Source organism: Lactuca serriola, chromosome 1 (genome assembly GCF_051521515.1).
Source record: "Lactuca serriola cultivar US96UC23 chromosome 1, Lser_US96UC23_V15, whole genome shotgun sequence".
Lineage (NCBI taxonomy): Eukaryota > Viridiplantae > Streptophyta > Magnoliopsida > Asterales > Asteraceae > Lactuca > Lactuca serriola.
The window spans coordinates 123,857,853-123,871,662 of record NC_136408.1 but is presented as its reverse complement, the minus strand read 5'-3'; positions in this window follow the sequence as shown (position 1 = coordinate 123,871,662).

The window sequence follows — 13,810 nt, the reverse complement described above, 5'->3', positions numbered from 1 at the left end:
TGATACCAATGATGGGTTTTGGTCCTAAGAACATCCTATGTGCTTATACAAACCTTAATGCTTGGATCTAGGTTTCTCTATTGTACATGCAAGATATCCAAGACTATAAACCCTAATTCTAGCATTCAAGTAATCATATCAACATGAGAAAAGGTTTAAGATGTTACCTTGATTGTTATGTAGCAATAACAATCCCAAATCTCCTTGTATTGACTTTAGAAAGCCTAGAGTCACAAATGTCACTCCTCTAATGGTTCACAAACACCAAGAGCAAGAGGATGAGAAGGAGAGAGGATGGAGGCTGCCCAAAACATGTTCTAACCCTAGAAGAAAGCTTTTTCACGTTTTTGGGTCATAAGGGAAGTATATATAGTGAGGCTATTAGGGTTATCTAACAAGGAAACCCTAATTTGGATGCTTAAGCCCTAAGCAACCCATGGATCCCTTTCCTTAAGGCCTTGTACGATTTCCTTATGGGCTTTCCCATAGAATTCGTCCACTCCTTAATATAAGGCAATCCATGGCCCAAATTGCAATTATCTTATAATTACAATTCCAGTCCCTTAAGTTTAATTAATCTCTTTTAGTCACAAAACTAATTACCAATTAATTATTGACTAATATTAATTAAACAATATGATTTCTCCTTTAATATATTATTCTCATAATATATTAATAAATCATATTTAATCCTTTCTCTCCATAATTCATCCTATCAAGCTGCTTTGGTGAAGGCAACCCAAAAGGACCATGCAGCATCGGGTCAAGTACATACCAAAATAGTTATGACTTAGACACTAATCCAACACAAGCCTCTTTCAGTCGCTTTGCATCCCCCTTTGCATCTCTAACTCGTATGTGTGTGTGCCCATTGTGTGTTGAAGCTTTGAGAGAAGACTTTGGTGTGGGAGTTTGGGGAAGCAAGTGATTGAGGCAAGAAGCTGGGAGGAAATCCGAATCTACTTCTGTGGACATCTCTTGCGAAGGTATTGATACCTTCATTTTATTTACTTCTTTTTATAGTTTATTTTAGTACATTTCATTCGCATTTTAGTTAACTTCCATGCATATTTTCCCTTTCGTTATTTTTATGACCATTTCGGGGTACTTTCTAGTTTCTTGAGCATTATTGCAGATTTTCTTGGAAACTAGCGGAGCAGCACTCTAGGGAGGCGAGTGGGCTTGAAGGGAATTGGGGATTTCGTGTTTGATGGCTATGAAGGTTACTCATGGGGTGGACTTGTCAATTGCTTGAAGTCTTGGAAGAATTGAGCTTTAAATTTGAAAGACGCGGGAGAATTCTTGAGTGTGCAAGATCAATATTTGGGAGTTTGCGGAAGTTTAGAGTGATGTGGATAAACAAATTGGGCTTTAATTGAAGAAATATTTAAGAAAAATGGGCTAGGAGTTGATTGGATTCGAACTGGGCCAATGGATTAGCTGTGGGGGCCCAAAACTTGAAGAAGCCCAAAATTACCCGTCAGAGCCCGCGGCCCGCGTGGGTTCTTGACTAGGGCAATTTCGGGATTTTGCTTAGAGCTCTATTTTGGGAAGTTTGGTGTGCCTCTTTAGCCTTATCTTGAAGGTCCAATTTTGAGACTTTCTCTCTGGAGTTTGGAGCATTTTTGGAGGCCAAGAACACTTGAAGAATATCTTCTTTTCATCTCTTGAATCTTGTCAAATGTTTGGTACAATCTCATCTAACTTTGTTCATTTGAGTTTAGCCATGCTTGGCTAAACAAATGTTGGTTGACTTTTTCTTGAATCTTTTGAACTTTTGTTGGATGTTGAAGAATCCATGAACTTGTTCTTAAATCTTTATGGAATTGTTTTGTGTTTTATCATATTATCACTACTAGTATGTTTTTATTCATGAGTTTAAATATGTTTGTGGTGATTAGTTGGCTAATTTCTTGATTAAGTAAGTGATCCTCAAATTATCAAGCAACAAATTATTTTCGTGTTGTTTTTGCTTCACACAATCATAAAAACATTTCCTCCAACATGGTGGTGAAAGCATTTGACTCCTCTTGGATTTGGTGACTTTTTGTTCTTAATGCTAGTTGAGTTTCAGTAATTACATGCTATTTGGAATTAGTGAATTTGACTAAGGAAATTGTTATGAGCTTCTCTAGCCATTTCAACAATTAAGAAAAGTCTAGGTAATCTCAAGCTCCTTAGATTGTTATAGCCAAATTAAGGAATTAAATCAAAGTATTGCACCATTAGATTCTAATGATATGTTCATCAAAAGTCAAAGTGAGGAAACTTTAAGTCAACCATCTCTCCTTTATTGATTTTACATCAAACTCTTATTTTTGTTGCATTTGTCTATTTAAATCATAGATAACTCTAGTTTGTTTCAAGTATTTCAAAACACCAACCCCCCTATTTTATTTTTATTGTCATTTTACAAGTATTAGAAAGAGATTTTTCAACGAGTTATAAATTGAACCAATCTCCGTGGATTCGATCCCTTTACCACTATACACTATTTTAGTGTGTAATATTTAGGGTTATTATTTGTGTTGGCCTCGACAACCACCAAATTTTTGGCGCCGTTGCCGGGGATTGGTTTATTTTTAATCAATTTGTTTCTCTATGCCCAGATCTCAGCGTACAGGTGACTTGATTTACAATCCGGAAATCGAAAAAGAAGCAAGGCGTTTGGCGAAGGAAAAACGAGTTGAACGTGGTCAAACTTCTAACCCCCACGGGGACCCGGAGGTTGAAACCGCTTCATTACGTGATATAGAACCCGATTCTAGTCCCAACCCTCGCCAAGAAATTCCCGAAACACCACCCCTACAACAAAATCCACCCATTATTGAACCAATTGCAATGGCGGACGGAGGAGAAGTTCCCGAAAGAACTTTGAGGCAAATGATGGAGACCGATGTTACACAAACTCCAACCGGTATCAATTACCCGGTTTTGGAAGGAGGCTCGGAGTTGAAGTCAAGTTTAGTCCATCATCTACCAACTTTTCATGGATTGGAGAATGAAGACCCTCATAAGCATTTGAAGATGTTCCACATTATTTGCACTAGCATGAAGCCACAAGGGTCAACCGATGACCAAATCAAGCTAAGGGAATTCCCCTTTTCATTGGCCGATAGAGCAAAAGATTGGTTGTTCTATCTTCCACCGGGGTCGATCAACTCATGGACCGACATGGCAAGAGCTTTCCTTGATAAATTCTATCCCGCCTCAAGAGTCTTAAGTCTTAGAAATGAGATTTGTGGAATCTGCCAAGGTCAAAATGAGACTTTCCATGATTATTGGGAGAGGTTCAACAACTTGTGCTATAGTTTCCCACAACACCAAATTCCGGAACAACTCCTCATTCAACACTTCAATGAGGGATTGTTGCTAATGGAGAGAAGACTAGTTGATGCCTCAAGTGGTGGAGATGTCTTTAGTAAAACCCCACAACAAACAAGACAACTTTTCAACACCATAGCCGTAAATTTAAAACATTTTGGCCCTCGCCAAGACATGAAGAGAGACACACAACACAAAGTCAATGAAGTGGGAACATCAAATCTTGAGTCTCAAATAAAAGATCTAACCTCCGTTGTCCAAAAGCTAGCCATGGGACAAACTCCACAAGTGATGGTTTGTGGGATATGTGCAACAATGGGACATCCTACGGATATGTGTCCCATCCTTCAAGAAGATGCGGAACATGTGAATGCCACGGGAGAGTTCCAAAACTACCACAACAAACCATCCGGTTACCAAAATGCATATAATTCGAGTTGGAAGCCAAATCCCAACATGAGCTACAACTCAAGACCATTGCCTCAAAATGCATTGGTTAGACCGTCCTATCCACCACCACAACCTCAATACCAACATCAACGACCACACTATCAACCCAAACCACACCCTCCACATCATCATCAACAACCTCCTAAATCTCAACCAAGTAGCTCCGGAATGTCTCTTAAAGACATTGTCAAATCTCTAGCCACTAGTACTCAACAAATCCAAAAAGAGACAAGGACTAGTATCTCCAACCTTGAAGCAAAAATGGGAGATATAGTTACATCTATAAGCAAGTTGGAATCCCGTGGTAAACTCCCTTCTCAAACCGAAAAGAACCCAAATGTCAATGTGGTGACCTTGAGAAGTGGCAAACAAGCCGGAGAAAGTACTTCAAAGAAGAAGCCAAGGGAAGAAGAGGAAGAAATAGAGATCATTCCCATTGAAGAACCTACAATCAAGAACGATGTACAAGTCGGAGCCCCAAAGAAGACTACCCCTTTAGTAACACCGATAGCCACTCAACCACCGTTCTCCTCCCGACTTGCAACATCAAAGAAGAATACGGAGGAGAAAGAGATTTTGGACACCTTCTGAAAGGTGGAAGTAAACATCCCTCTACTTGATGCAATCAAGCAAATTCCGAGATATGCAAAGTTCTTGAAAGAACTTTGCACCAACAAGAGGAAGCTGAAGGGAAATGAGAAAATTTTGATGAATGAAAACGCATCCGTGATTTTACAAAGGAAACTTCCACCCAAATGCAAAGATCCCGGGAGGTTCACAGTTCCTTACAAGATTGGAGATGTCACTTTTAGTAGTTCTATGATTGATCTTGGTGCCTCTATTAATGTCATGCCCTATTCGGTGTATGAATCATTGAATGTCGGACCCTTAAGTAAAACCGGTGTCATAATCTCACTTGCAGATAAATCAAGTGTCTTTCCTAGAGGTATTTTGGAAGATGTCCTAGTGCAAGTGAACCAATTGGTCTTCCCAGCGGATTTCTATGTGATTGATCTAGATGATCAAGTGTCCTCCAAATCAGCTCTAATCTTGCTTGGGAGACCGTTCTTGAAGACGGCTAGGACGAAGATCGATGTGTATGCGGGAAGTTTGACAATGGAGTTTGATGGCGAAACAATAAGTTTTAATATTTATGATGCCATGAGATATCCTAGTGATGTTTCATCTTTGTACTTTGTTGATGTTGTCGAGCCAATCACTCAAGATTTGTTCGAGTTATGTAACGGTGATATATTGGAGATGATCTTAAGCAAAGGATTCGATTGTGGGAAGCTAGCCGAGCAATTAAAACTTTATTCTTTGGATCCGGAAGTTGAGAAGTTCGTAAATAAAATGGAGATGAAGAAATCCACAAGATTAGATGTCAAGCAAGTTGAATTGCCCCCAACTCATACAAAATTGCCCCCATCCCTTGTTCAACCACCCGAATTGGAATTGCAGGTCTTACCTCAACACTTGAAGTATGCCTATTTGGGAAAGAATGAAACCCTTCCGGTTATCATTTCAACTCACTTAACCGAATTTGAAGAAGAACAACTCATCAAGGTGTTGAAGGAGCATAAAGAAGCCATGGTATGGACGATTGCGGATATCAAGGGATTGAGCCCCTCCACTTGTATGCACAAGATCTTAATGGAGGATGAATGCAAGACGAGACGGGACGCACAAAGAAGGTTGAATCCGCCAATGATGGAAGTGGTCAAGAAAGAGATTTTGAAGCTCCTAGATGCAGGGATGATCTACCCAATCTCGGATAGCAAGTGGGTGAGCCCGGTGCAAGTCGTTCCAAAGAAGACGGGAATCACGGTGGTCGAAAACAACAAAGGTATGATGGTCCCCACCCGTGTGTAAAACGGGTGGAGAGTATGTATTGACTACCGCAAACTCAATGCAAGCACACGAAAAGATCATTTCCCATTGTCTTTCATTGACCAAATGTTAGAAAGGTTGGCCGGGAAATCCCATTATTGTTGTCTAGACGGGTACTCCGGTTTTCACCAAATCCCGGTGGCACCGGAGGACCAAGAAAAGACAACTTTTACATGTCCATTTGGCACTTTCGCATACCGTAGAATGTCATTCGGATTGTGTAATGCCCCGGCCACTTTCCAACGTTGTATGGTTAGTATCTTTTCGGAATACGTTGAAAACATAATTGAGGTTTTTATGGACGATTTCACGGTATATGGCAACTCCTTTCAAGAGTGTTTGACCAATCTCACCAAAATTTTAAAAAGATGCATTGAGACAAATTTGGTTCTAAATTTTGAAAAATGCCATTTCATGGTGAGTCAAGTTCTCATTTTGGGTCACATTGTGTCTATAAAGGAAATTGAGGTAGATGAGGCCAAAATTGATGTTATTCAAAGCTTACCTTACCCGACTTGTGTTCGGGAAGTTCGTTCTTTTTTGGGCCATGCAGGTTTCTATCGAAGGTTCATCAAGGATTTTTCAAAGATAACAAGACCAATGTGCCAACTCTTGCAAAAGGAGGTTGATTTCGAGTTCAACGAGGCGTGCAAAGAAACTTTTGACAAGCTCAAAGAGTTGCTTACATCCGCCCCCATCATGCAAGCACCAAATTGGGATCTCCCCTTTGAGATCATGTGTGATGCAAGCAACTATGCGATAGGCGCCGTTTTGGGTCAAAAGAACGGGAGGGCCTCCCACGTGATCTATTATGCATCAAGGACACTAGACAATGCTCAAAGCAACTACTCAACCACGGAGAAGGAGCTATTGGCCATAGTGTTTGCTTTGGAGAAGTTTCGGCAATATCTACTTGGCACCAAAGTCATAGTGTATTCGGATCATGCGGCTCTCAAGTACTTGATGACAAAGAAAGATGCAAAGCCGAGACTCATCCAGTGGATCCTACTGTTACAAGAATTTGACTTGGAAATCCGGGACAAGAGCAGATGCGAGAACCTCGTGGCCGATCATCTAAGCCGGATCACTTCAAATGAAACTCCTCTCCCGTTGCGGGACGAGTTTCCAGATGAGCATCTCTTTTCCCTTACTCAATCTATTCCTTGGTATGCCGATATCGTTAACTTTTTGGTCACAAAAGGTATCCCGACACATTCACACGTGCTCAAAAAGACAAGTTGAAAAGTGATGCAAAATATTATGTGTGGGATGAGCCTTATTTATGGAAACATTGTCCCGATCAAATCATTAGGCGATGTGTACCCCAACAAGAGCACCAATCCATTTTGCAATTTTGTCATGAATTTGCTTGTGGGGGACACTTCGGACCTAGACGAACCTTGAGAAAGGTTCTTGAATGTGGACTATTTTGGCCAACCATGTCACGCGACTGCTACTTGTTTTGCAAAAGTTGTGAACGGTGTCAAATGACGGGAAACATTTCGCAAAAGAACCCGAAGAGGCCTTTAGATCAATCAATATATCAAACAATGACAATAAACAAGAACAAGAGGAATTCACGAAGAAAAACTTTCACTAAGAAAGATAATCTCACAAAGAGATTATCGAGTGCACAAAGCAGCGATTAGGGTTTGTGTAAGGCGTAGCCATTCACAAACCTTTACAAGAGATTATATACTGCTATTCTTTACAATCCCTACAAATCAGGGATACGCTAGCTAATTAATTAAGATAACTAAGGAAACTGGATAAATACAAGATTTGATACAATGCACTGAACAAACTAAACTATTACAAACTGAGCTGCTGACACGCTGGTGCTGATACTGAGATATGTGCTGACGCTGAGTCTGTTTTAAACATTATCATATTTCAAGGTTTGACCTTACAATCTCCCCCAATATGATGATGTTCAAAACAAACTAAATTAAGACACCTCTGGAAAGGAACTCTTCATACTCAGCTTCAGCTTCAATTTTGACTGGCCAGTAAGGATTATCCAGCAACTCCTGTCTTCTGTTCAGCAGCTCCATGGCAATAAGAATGTGAAACTCTAAGGATAGATCTTGATGACTCATGCACATTTGCCTTAAGCCAACAAGGTGAGTGGTTGGAGCCTTTGGGATCTCAAAAGTTCGCTGAAAACACATCCTCCTGTTTTTATCAAGATAGAACATCCCGTGTTCAGGCGCTGAGATAAACTGATGCTGAACTGGATCAACACTGATAGGAAGAGAATTGTTAATTTCACCAGCACCAAAATCCAGAACCAATACATCTTCACCATCAACTTGAAACTTGGTTCTTCGAGTTCTAGGAACAGACGACCTTTGGCCTTGATGCTGAGGTCGTTCTTTAGGAACAAGATCCAAACGCTGAACTTTCTTAATCAGCAGATGAAGAGCACAAGTCAGTTCTGAAGAGTGAGCTGAGGTTTGCTTGGATGCTAGTTCGAGCAGTTCCATCCATTCTGAATATCCATATCTGATCAGCTCATCCCTCTTGACAACTTCAGTGTATGAATGCTGAGGACCTCGACGAGTGATCAGCAACGTAAGGATTTTCTCGTTTCGTGGTTTGGAAGCTTTCAATTTGATGATCTTATCACCACACATTCGTCGATTAAGAACGTCTTCAAACCTCTTTCGATCAATCCGGTCAAGAACACTGTCAGTCTTAGGCTTACTATGGCCAGGAGGAGGTTGAGAAGACTGAGCCTTGGACTGAAATTCCAGGAATTTCTGCATCTAAGCTTCAAAAGATCCCTTGTCCTGAAGTTTATGCTGAATAAGAGATTCATCAGCTTGAGCAATGTTCTTTAGGAGCTGAGCTCGATTGGCTTCATCAAGAATTTGCTTAACTTGATCAGGAGACATGTTCCATTCAGCGACAAGGTTTGAAATACTGACTATGGACTTGGGTTTCTTCACAGGCAAAGAAGTATCAGTTTGAGAATGAGCCAAGTCAGTATCTGCTACCTTATGCTTTCGAGACAACGGATAAGATTCTTCACTGGCAACGTCCGAATCATCTCCTTGGACCGAAAAGATGGGATCAGCAACAAGATCGACTGATAGCGGATGAGATTCTTCAAGGTCATCTGAACTTTCTTGCTGAACTGGAATAAGAGGATTAATGAAGTTCATATCCAGTATTTGACATTCATCATCTGGATCATCATGCTCTTCATCATGCTCACTATCTTCAATCAGCTTTTCAGTAGCTGCTGGACTATTATGCCCCGCAGAGTCAGACTCAGGCATGGGCTTGGGAGATTCAGGCTGAATAATGGTGTTGTCAGCAGGTTCTGTGTCTCTCTCATTTGATTCACCATCAACATGATCATCAGCATCTTCATCAGTATCTCCCCCTTTTTGAGCATCATCAGATTTGGGACTAGAAGGAGGAGTATGTAGGAGAACCTCCTTTAGCTGTTGAACATCAGCCTCAATACGAAGAAGACGCTGACTCATGTCCCGAGTCAGTGTCATAAGTTCAGTAAATGCTGAAGCAGGAATTTGAACAACTGAGGTAACTGGAGCGACTGGTGAGCTAGGTGACATCCCCGGAGAAAAGTGATGAGCTGCTAGAGACGGATGCTCCCCCTGAGATTGTGGATTCTCCCCCTGCGAGGGATGCTCCCCCTAAGACGGTTGCTCCCCCTAATTCATGGAATCCTTTGGTGCTGAGGAAACTTTGTCAGTATCCGAGATGATATGATGAGAAAGTTGAGGAGAGAAATGACCACCATCATGATGTTCATCCTCTTGATCAGCATGATCTACATGGTTACCATCAGCACCTCCTTCATCAGTGTCAGCGGTGAGAGAAGGCACAGTGTATGGATTTGCAATCCATTCTCTCATCCTATCGGAGATTCCAATGTCAGTATCCAAAGGATCATCTTGATACATACGAACAGACATGCGAGGGCATTGGATGGGATTTCCAGAATGGGAGAAATAGTCTGCAGCGAAGAATTTGTCGAACACCAGAGCAATCCAGCGTGGAAACAGAACATGATCAGCGCGTACATTTGCATGAAGAAGCTGAACAAGCTGATCAAAGAATAGAGCCCCATAATCCAGTCTTTTGTTGAGAAGAAGTGAGCAGACGACTTGTTGCTCATAATTACTCAACTGATCACCACTTCGAGACTTGTGGCCCACACACTTGCATAGAGCACCGGTAAAAAATTTCCAACCTGGGGTCATACATTGGCGCAAAATAAGAGCTGATCGAGTACCAGCCTTTGAGTGATCATAACCCAGTTGATCAAACATACGTTTACACCATTCAATAGTGGGAGGTTCAGAGAAAGATTCAAAGATAGGTAACCTTAAGGCAACACTGAGAAGTTCTGCGGTGATTAAGACAGAGTGTCTTCCATGACCAATGGTCCCGATGATGGCATTGTTGTCGTCATTTACAGTTGCAGTGTAGTAGAACTCACATACTTGTTCAGGGAAGAACTCGGATGGGACATCACTGATTGCGTATAGTAGGCGGCAGGAAGCCAAGAAATTGACAAAATCATCGAGTCCAAGACCTCGATGAACCTCTGGAATATCAGGGTTGAAAACAACATTTGTAGCCTTGATGTGAATTGGAAGTGGAGGAGAGTTTGGGGTAGGAACGACCCTTCGTGAGGTGGAGGAGTAAGTGAACAGACATGCCGCCATTTGAGAGTATTTTTAGAGTTCTAGGGTTTTGAGGGAAGTTTAAAATCGTGGAAGGAAAGGATAAACCAAGGGTGAAAGAGGGTTAAATATGGAATGAAAGGGGGTTTAAAAAGGTAATGATTATCTTCATTAAAAAGGTGATGATTATCTTCATTAAAGATAACGGCGTATCGTAACAACCTGTCAGATCAGAAAATAGCCATTGGATAAAAGAGCCGTTGACTGAAGGTGACACGTCAATCAGTGTTTGCGGAAGCGCTGAGATCAGTGTCACAAAAGTTACATGCTGAAAATATTTCTCCGTCAATTCAAGGTAAAACTTGCTTAATCGGGGCTAGCAAGGAGATTGGTGCGTGTGATAGATACTAGTTACATTATCTAACCATCGGCACAAAGTGTTGTGACTTTATCAGTGAGTGGTTTATCTTACTGAATCATTAGACACTGAATAAGAAGAAGGTAGAGAAAGGTTTGTTGCGTCTGATAAACCTTGGTGTTTTGGTCTAACCATCGGCAAAGATTTTTAGATTCTCATCAGCGTGTGTTTTGTCACACTGAATCATTGAATCAGTGTAAGATTGGTAAGAAGGGATAGTTGCGTGTGATAGATCTTAGTGTTTTGATCTAACCATCGGCAAAGAGTTTCAAGTTGTTATCAGTGTTTGGTTTAATACAGTAAATCATTCAACTTTTATTTAGAAGACTTGAAGAAGAGAAAAGGATAAGAGATCAAACCAAAGTACTCAGCATGCAAATATCACCAGTATGTCATCATCAGCACAATGTACATCAGCTTATAAGACAATACCAAACATTAGCACAATTAAACATCAAAATTAATTACAAGGTAATCATTCCAAGTTCTCCAATAATGTAAGCAGTTGTTTGAGAATCCAGTGCCTTTGTGAAGATATCAGCAAGTTGCTTCGAAGTCTTGACATGTTCAAGAACAACCTTTCCCTTTTCAACATTATCTCTGATGAAATGATGTATGATTTCGATGTGCTTCGTCTTTGAGTGCTGAACAGGGTTTTGATTGATCTGAATGGCACTGGTGTTGCCACAATATATGGGAGTTTTGGAGAACTTGACCCCATACTCGAGAAGCTGATTTTGAATCCATAAGAGCTGAGCACAACATCTCCCAGCTGCAACATACTCAGCTTCTGCAGTTGAGATGGCTACTGATGTTTGCTTCTTGCTAGACCAGCTGATGAGACGATTTCCAAGGAAGTGACATCCACCAGACGTACTCTTTTTGTCTAAATTGCATCCTGCATAGTCCGAGTCAGTGTATCCATAAAGCTCAAATGCTGAGTCGCGAGGATACCACAGTGCAAGGTTTTGAGTCCCTTTCAAGTATCGAAAAATACGTTTGACAGCCATGAGGTGAGATTCTTTGGGATTAGCTTGGAATCGAGCACAGAGAATGGTTCCAAACATTATATCAGGATGACTTGCTGTGAGATATAAGAGAGATCCAATCATTCCTCGATACAGAGAGTGATTGACATCAATTCCGGTTGGATCAACGTGTATCTTATCAGTCTTGGATACTGGAGTAGAGGCTGGTTTGCAGTCACTGAGAGAATACTTAACAAGCAAGTCAGAAATATATTTACTTTGGCAAATGGAAATACCTAACTTTTGTTGCTGAACTTCAAGACCTAAGAAAAAGTTCATCTTCCCCATCATGCTCATTTCGAACCTTTGAGACATGATCTCTGCAAATTCCTTGCTCAGTGTCTCATTTGGAGAGCCAAAAATGATGTGATCGACATAAATTTGAACAAGAACCATATCTAAGCCTTTGTTTTTGATGAAGAGAGTATTGTCGATTGCTCCTCGTCTGTATCCATTTTCAAGTAGATACGATGTCAGCGTCTCATACCAAGCCCTGGGTGCTTGCTTCAGTCCATAAACAACTTTGTCTAATCGGTACACGTAATCAGGATGATCTTTGTCCACAAAGCCTGGGGGCTGATTTAGGAATACTTCTTCTTCTAACACACCATGGAGGAATGCTGTTTTCACATCCATCTGATAGACAATGAAATTCATGTAGGATGCGTATGCAAGAAACAGCCTGATTGCTTCAATGCGAGCAACTGGAGCAAAAGTTTCCCCGTAGTCGATGGATTCAATTTGAGTAAACCCTTGAGCTACAAGCCTTGCCTTGTTGCGAGTGATGATTCCATCTTTATTAACCTTGTTACGATAGACCCAGCAAGTTCCAGTGATAGTCTTCCCGGATGGTCTTGGGACAAGAGTCCAAACTTTGTGCCTTTCAAACTCATTCAGTTCTTCTTGCATGTCTTTGATCCAATCAGCATCTTGAAGAGTTGTGTGTATCTTGTCAGGTAAGATCATTGAAACAAAATTAACGTACATGCAAAAGTTATTAGATACACGAGATCTGGTTCGGACACCATCATGAATATTCCCTATAATTTGATCAACAGGATGATCTCGATGTTCAGAGACTGATGCTGATTCCGGAGAGTTTGACATTGACAAGTTATCAGTTTCAGGAGAGTCTTCAGCTTCAAGGATTTCATCAGCACCTAATGAATTATCTGCTGATCTGGCTGCAGTATCTTGATTCAAGGAACATGGAACTGGAACGATAGAATCAGAAGAATTAGCCTTATCTCCAGCAGGAGGGACTTCGTCGAATGGACAAGAGAGAAGCTCTTGAAAAATAGAAGGGGAATGAGTGACTTTTTCATCAGTGTATGATTCCTCATCAAACTTCACATGAATGGATTCTTCAACACATTGCCTGTTTGCATGAAAAACACGAAAAGCCTTTGAAATAGATGAGTACCCAACAAAAATACCTTTACCAGCCTTAGGTTTAAACTTGGATCTTGGGTCACGCTGATTTAGAATATAGAAAATGCAACCGAACACGTGAAAAAAGGATACGTCTGGCTTTCGATCTTTCAGCATTTCATATGGTGTCTTCTTGTGAATCCTGTGAATTAGAGATCGATTCTGAGTAAAACACGCTGTATTGACAACTTCAGCCCAAAACGACATAGGAAGACCATCATGGATCATCAAGGTCCTTCCTGCCTCAATCAGTGTTCTATTTCTTCGTTCAGCAACTCCATTTTGCTGAGGAGTACGAGGAGCTGAGAAGTTTTGCCCAATTCCTTTATGATCACAAAATACTTCAAGAGTTGAGTTTCGGAACTCAGTACCATGATCACTTCTTAGTTGCTTAACTTTGAGACCTGTCAGTGTCTCATTTTTACGAATCAATGAGATAATTTCCTGTGCAGCATGACTTTTCTTCTTCAGGAAAACTACCCATGTAAATCGAGTGAACTCGTCCACAACCACTAGAGTATACTTATTTCCACCTAGTGAACGGACAGGAATAGGTCCAAAAAAGTCCATGTGGAGTAAATGAAAAGGGACTGATATACTGGAACATG